Below are 6000 nucleotides of genomic sequence, written 5' to 3'. Positions count from 1 at the left end.
CCAGAGGCAACTGCCATGGGGAGCAGCAGCCCACGCTGCTTGTCCTCAGCAAGCCATGGAGCTGCAGTGCAGTCACGGACCTTGGCATTGCTCAGAGGCTCTCGCCCAGCCACAGCAGCCTCACCAGCTGGTGCAGGAGCGTTTCTGGTTGTGGTAGCTGAGATGCGAAGCAACTGTTAAACAGTTACGTTAGTATGAGGAATCTAGGGCTTGCTAAGTTGCCAAGTGTTCTGGAATTGGCAAAAGCGGTTACTTTAACCATCCTTCTATTTCTCTTATTCTAATAATCCCTAAAGTTTCCCTGTTTTGCACCCGCATATAGAATGCCATGTGAAAAAAGCACGTTAGACAGAATCTGTTATCCTGAAGAACCTTCATGTTATTTTCAAAAAAGAGTTTGGCTAGCAGCTGGCCTAGATGTATATTATACATAATTCTTCCTTTTTTTTTTTTTTTTTTTCTTCTCAGTGTGGGATGTTTGCTGTTTTGAAAGCAGATGACAAAACCATCCTTCCGTAATTCATCATGCTCTCTTTTGCTTATGTTTTGTCACCTTATTTGAACTGGCCCCAACACATGTCATCAAGATGAGGCTATGGGTGTGTTCTATGTACATCTTGGACTTACTGTATTATTCCAGCATGCTAGCCAGGACAACATAATAAAACTTTTGTGTTCTCAACATATAGAGCATATGGCAATACTCCACAAAAACTCTCCAGGCAGAATTAGTTTCTCAGAAATAGGTCCAACTACTTGTAAGCAACTATCTTGGCTCTTGCCAATGGCTGTGGCTTCAGACTCCCAATACAATCTCATGTTAAGTTAAATGAAAGGCAGCTGGCAGGTCCAATTAAAATAATTGCAGCTTTTTAAAAACCTCATCTGTTGCTAGCAATTGTATTTCCCTATGAGGGCTGTGGGAGTATTTGTGGCACAGTGTGGGTGGTATATGTTATCTTTCAGACTATAGATTCTGCTATTCACTGGAGTAGCAGTGCTTTGAGAAGTTACCTAGTTTAGGCCCTGCATATCTTACTGCATTTTGTTAACCTTGGACTTTAAATTTCCCTTTCTCTTATTTGTGTGGATGGGATTTGTTTTGGTTAAAAGTTATTAGCAATCCTTCTGGCTGGTACAGAAGGAGCAAATGATACTATACCTTTTCGGTGTTTTGGCATATTGTTGTTTTTATTGCTTTGAGATTTGTGAAGGGCAAAAATGAGTAATTATAGAAATTTTGTTTCTTGTGGTGGTAAGTTATATAGTACAACTTGTTGCGTCTGTATTCAATTTTGATATTATACAAGGTTCATATGTGACTCTGAAAATGTCTTAAATTACGGACCCCTGATAGCCATCATTTTGAAAACTTTTTTGTAATTACTTTTCAGTTCCATGTGGATGGTTTAAATAACTCCATTCTGCATCCTGGTGATTCTGTGGTTCAAGTTCAGAAACTGCTTCAAACTCCTATGATGTGAATTGGAAGAAGAGCAGTGATTCGGGTAGGTGACTATCCACATGTGTTGGAGGAGATAAGGGGAGGGATATGTCTTGAGTACATTTATTGTTGTTGATGTTTGTTGTTTTCCTAGTTACTCTTCGGTGTGCTAGTAGGTAATATTCTTACCTTTATGTGCAAGAACATATAAGTAAGAACTTTAATACTTAGCAATAAAAAAAAATCAAGAAGCTTGTAGGACAGGTGTGGAAGAACTGCTGATTGTGTCTGCATGCTGGCAGAATGTGCCAGGGAATGTCACAGTGGTTTGCCATTTATATTGTATCCAAATATGCACTTACTCAGGGGCAAGCTCTACAGGTGGATCACAGAATGTATTCTATGTATCTGTGGCTTCAACACGTTCATGTTCTTCTGGATAGGCAATCTGTCTGCCATTGTTCCTTACACAATTTTCTGCCTTGTTTACTTGGAAAGATTCTTGATATGTTTAGGACAATATATTCGGGTTGCTCTGTGTGCCCCCAACCCCCAAAAAACAAAGGCAAAAACAAACTGAAAATCATTTCAAACAAATATTTCTGCCTTGGATAAGCTAACTTAAATGCTATTGTTGTATTCAGAGAAACATTAATATGAATGCTCTTTTCCCCCACTTACAAGCACAAGTTACTTTTTTGTTTTGGTGTACTTGTTACATATACATAATGTTGACTAGTGATAGGGTGGGTCTTTTTGAGATTTTGTCGTTTTGAGAAGAAAATTTTACCTATGTTAGTAAAAATACTGGAAAATATTCTGTACGAGTAATTCTGCTTATCCGTTTCTCTGTAATCAAGAATCTATAGAAGCAATGAAGTGTCATTTTTCTTTATTACATTTCGGAGATTTCTTTCACTGTTCTCTCAAGAGCGAGTGGTACTGTGAAACAGTCACAGGAGAGATGCAGTTTTGTGATTTGTGAATAGGCCGAGACTTTTAATAAGCTGTGATTTCTATATTTGCCAGTAAGTTAACATACAAGGGAATTAGAAAAGGGAGTTCAAGCGCAAGTGCACAGCTTTGATTTAGGTGTGCTCCTTTTTGTTGCTGTTAACGCTATTCGTATTGTCAGCAACTTTCCCTAATGTGCATAACAGGGTAGACTGATAATGTTCAAACATCTGTAATAATAATTCTGTTTTGAATTGGATTCTTCTTTTATAATCTTAGCTGCATTGTAAATCTGCTTTTCAAATCTGCTTAAGGTAATTCAGATGGAATGGTTAATCTATAATATATTTTTAGTTGCTTTGTAGTAGTTTGCTCTTATTTTATGTGTAGGCCTTCATTCCTAATTGTTGGCTCATGGGACAGACTTGATGAACAAAGTTTTTTGTGTGTGGGGAGGGAAAGAAGTGCCTGCGGGCTAAGAAGACCAGGAAAGGGAAGCTAATAATGTCTTTGCAATAGATTTGTGACTGCAAACATATTGAAGAGTTGAATTGTACAACACAATGTGATGAAGTATTTATTGTAGTATTGCAAGGGACATAACTGGTGCTTGTTATATTTCTTGTCCTCTTGGCTAAAAGTTTCTTACTGCCAATTGAGTTTGTGTTCTCCAAACTCTTCTCAAAGTTCTGAAATGGAGGGTTTTCTGGAAAAGATGCCCTAACTTGTCATGGAGCTAAATCCAGAGCACACCACTAAATGACAAGATCCAGAATGAAGGTTATGTATTAGTGTGTATATTATAATGTATTAATGGAGTAATATATTTGGTCTCTTAAGTACATTTCATTTAAGGATGCAATTTTTGAATTTCATTAAAGTAAGTTAAGGAAAATCTTATTCCACTGGCTTTCCATGAGGACTTCCATCTGAATAAATAAGTAAAAATTTGGCTAGAGACAAGCCCTATCCCTAGCCCATCCCTTTAGGATTTTGTTGGCTTTATTCTCAGTTTTTGGGCATGTGCCAAGGTGCTTTATGTAACCTTTGGTCTGCATATGTACTCTGTGAGCTCTCTTGACTTGCTGATTCATTTGTTCTTGTAGCAGTAAATGTTGGCCTCATCCTTCCTAGTTCTTTTGGCAAGTTTTGGCATGAGGCGCCTGCTCACGCCGATCTCAGATGGTTGAGTTATGAAGGATGATGAGGTTGGTGCAAGACTTGTTTTATCTGAGCGATCTGTACGGGCGATCTGTCTTTCTGTCAGCTTGGTGCCTGTCCTCTGTAATGCATAAGAGGTGCATCACCTACCTTGATTATTAGGTGAAACAATTCTAAACATTGTGGATATTGAACGTTAAAAAAATTTAGACTAGTTTGACTGTTATTTTAGTTTGAGGCTTTGTGAGGGACAGTAGTTAGTTTGTAACTTAAAAATGGGGTGCTATTAGTGGAGCCTGTCTATAACAAGATTAGGTTATCAGAGAGTTGGCTTGTGTGATAAGCTTCCTGGTTGAGATGTGGCCAAAAGTGCATAAGGGATAACTGCATTCATTCTGACTATGTCGAAGCAAATTTGTTTAGTTCTGCGCAAAGACTAGGAATTAGGAAGCCGATTTTTGCACTGAGTAAGCAATTTTTGAATAGTATTTCTCAGTTCAACAGCTAGCAAATAAAAAAAATATTTTATATAAAGTTATAAATATGCATGGTGGTATTTGAGGGAGGAAGTATGGAGAGAACTTCTGCCCAACTTATTTAAATAGTACGACACATTCAGGCTTCCTTCTCCCCTATTCCAGCTATATTGCTCAATGGAGACGGAGAATTAAATTTATACAAGCAAACTTCCTCCTGGTAGTTGTCTCTGGGCTCTTGCCAGACTGCAGTTTACAGGTTTAGGAATGGGTGCGTATTTCTGCAGAGAAGCATGTAGCTTCTCTGTCATTCACAGAAGTGGAGTGTTTCCTCTTCTTCTGAGAGTTTTTAATGGAAAATGTTTTGTTGTAGTACGGCAGAATATTTTCCTGCTGAAGGAAGAAATGATGATGAGGCAAAAACACCTAGTAAAGTGTACAACTTTGAAATAGTATAGCCAAGAGAGGGTGTAGGGATGTGCCATGGTACATGTGCATTTTTTTTTCCCTGCAAAAACATCTTCTTTTTTACTTCATAAAAAAGATTTCTTGCATTATGTCTGGAGGGCCGCACAACACCAGTGTGAAAACACCACATTGGTATGAGAAATACTGTCCATTGCTGAGGAAGAGTGGAAGATGAAGCAGGCTAGTTTACAGCTAGCTATTTTGCAGTCAGTTCAGGTGTCATGCACAGAAAGAATGAAGAACGAATTGCCTTTCTTTAATAGGAAAGGTATAGTACAGGAAATAAGCTTTGTACCCAGCAACGTCTAAATATGGCCAACTTCAGAGAGTTGTTGAATGGAGAATGCCTTTGTCTGAGCTGCATGGCTGTTAAGTGTGTCCCTTTGCATTTCCGCCTTCAATAGTTTGTTCTAAAACAGCAAAGAGGATCCAGGAGGTCTCCAGACATTCTTCCTGCCAGTGAGCCAGTGAAGACAACTGAAATGGATCTCATAAGTGAGCAAACTGATTAGATGAGTGATACAAAAGTGAAAGGCGTTGATTTTATGAAATATCAGCTTGTTTTTAGGGCAGAATGATGGTGGATTTCTCTGAGAGAGGAGATCTGTTGTAAACATTGATTACAGAGGATAAGCAAATAGAGTAAAACAGAAAGGAAAAAGTCTTTATTCTTTTAATGCAAAATCAAGATATGGGAAGTAAAATTATTCACAGTCTGTAACTGTAAGTATCTACAGAAAACGAAGTGTTAGGTACTCAGTGTTTTATGTATGTGTGTGTGTTTTTTTTTTTTTAATGTCTATTTAAAATTAAAGGCTTGGTCTGTTCAATATCACTTGTGCTTGGTAAGGAAGAATTATGTGATTAGATGCCTTAAATTGATGACTACAAATTCAGAAGGACCAAAGGAGGAAAACAGTGTTATTTTGGTTAAAATAGCTGCCTATTTTTGACTTTTAAAATTAACTACCTTTAGATAGCATTAAAACTTGTTAACAGTATTCTCTCATATAAGCTACAAAATAAAATATCTAGTTACTGAAAGCAAATAAATAGCTAGCTACCGCAAGCCACCAGTTGCGTTTGGAGTAATGAGTGCTGCAGTACAGGAAGTTCGATTTTTATATGCAAATGGTCTTACACTGTTAATACTAAAATTTTCGTAGAAGTTGATGTGTACAGTCTTCTTAGAAGCAAAGGTGAAAGGGTTCAGAATAGCACCTGACCTCAAAGGTGCCAAGTGAATGAGTATGTAATTTAAAACATCTCTTTGATAAGAGTATAGATTTTGCATAATAAATATAAAGCTTAATCAGTAGCATTAATTAGCCACTTGAAATCCATCCAGCTAATATAAAAAACTGTATAGAAATCCTTTTTCTCCTCCAGTTTTAAAGGGATATCAGTTAAGTTTTATTGGATGCTTAGAAAGCCACAATTGTAAAATAACATAGGAGTGAAAAGTGTCCACCTGATACTTAAATGACGAAAAAAGGA

At 37.4% G+C, this 6000-nt stretch overlaps 1 protein-coding gene across 1 annotated transcript in view; it reads left to right on the top strand.

Annotated features, from left to right (window-relative positions):
• Positions 1-1392: 1392 nt before the first annotated feature.
• The window catches only part of LOC104575608 (erbin-like), an 85038-nt gene continuing 80430 nt past the window's right edge, over positions 1393-6000 (top strand). Inside the window, exon 1 of the mRNA XM_088527304.1 lies at positions 1393-1508. The gene's annotated coding sequence lies outside the window, so the exon portion shown is untranslated. The remainder of the gene's footprint in view (positions 1509-6000) is intronic.

Source organism: Tinamus guttatus, unplaced genomic scaffold (genome assembly GCF_059628265.1).
Source record: "Tinamus guttatus ecotype Peru unplaced genomic scaffold, ASM5962826v1 Tinamus_guttatus_pri_ptg000277l, whole genome shotgun sequence".
Taxonomy (NCBI): Eukaryota; Metazoa; Chordata; class Aves; order Tinamiformes; family Tinamidae; genus Tinamus; species Tinamus guttatus.
Note: the sequence above shows the minus strand (reverse complement) of the source record. Positions and strands in the feature narration are given on the sequence as shown.